Here is a 348-nt window from a genome sequence, read left to right as displayed (position 1 = left end):
ATTTTCTGTGGTGTTTTTTTTTCTTTTATCCCAAAACAAAATCCTAGTCGCTCAGAAGTTCTTATAAAGAAAACGAGAAAAAAGTATCCACTAGATGCCACTTGTCATCCTCCTTCACCGTTTACAACTTGGGATTGACACCTGTGGTGCTAAAGGTCCCAAAGTGATGATGAGGCCTTTTCCAACTTTTGGATCCGTGCAGAAGAGAAAAGTGGACGGGTGTGATGTCAAAAATGTACCTCAATGTCCTAAACGCAACAGAATCAGAAATGTATGCGTCCTTAAAAGATCCATTGGGGAGTGATTTTGAACAAAGGAAGAGCAAACTAGAGGTGTGAAATCCAGGTT

Source organism: Xiphophorus couchianus, chromosome 2 (assembly GCF_001444195.1).
Source record: "Xiphophorus couchianus chromosome 2, X_couchianus-1.0, whole genome shotgun sequence".
In the NCBI taxonomy this organism is placed as follows: domain Eukaryota; kingdom Metazoa; phylum Chordata; class Actinopteri; order Cyprinodontiformes; family Poeciliidae; genus Xiphophorus; species Xiphophorus couchianus.
The sequence above is the reverse complement of the archived record's forward strand: the minus strand, read 5'-3'. Positions refer to the sequence as shown.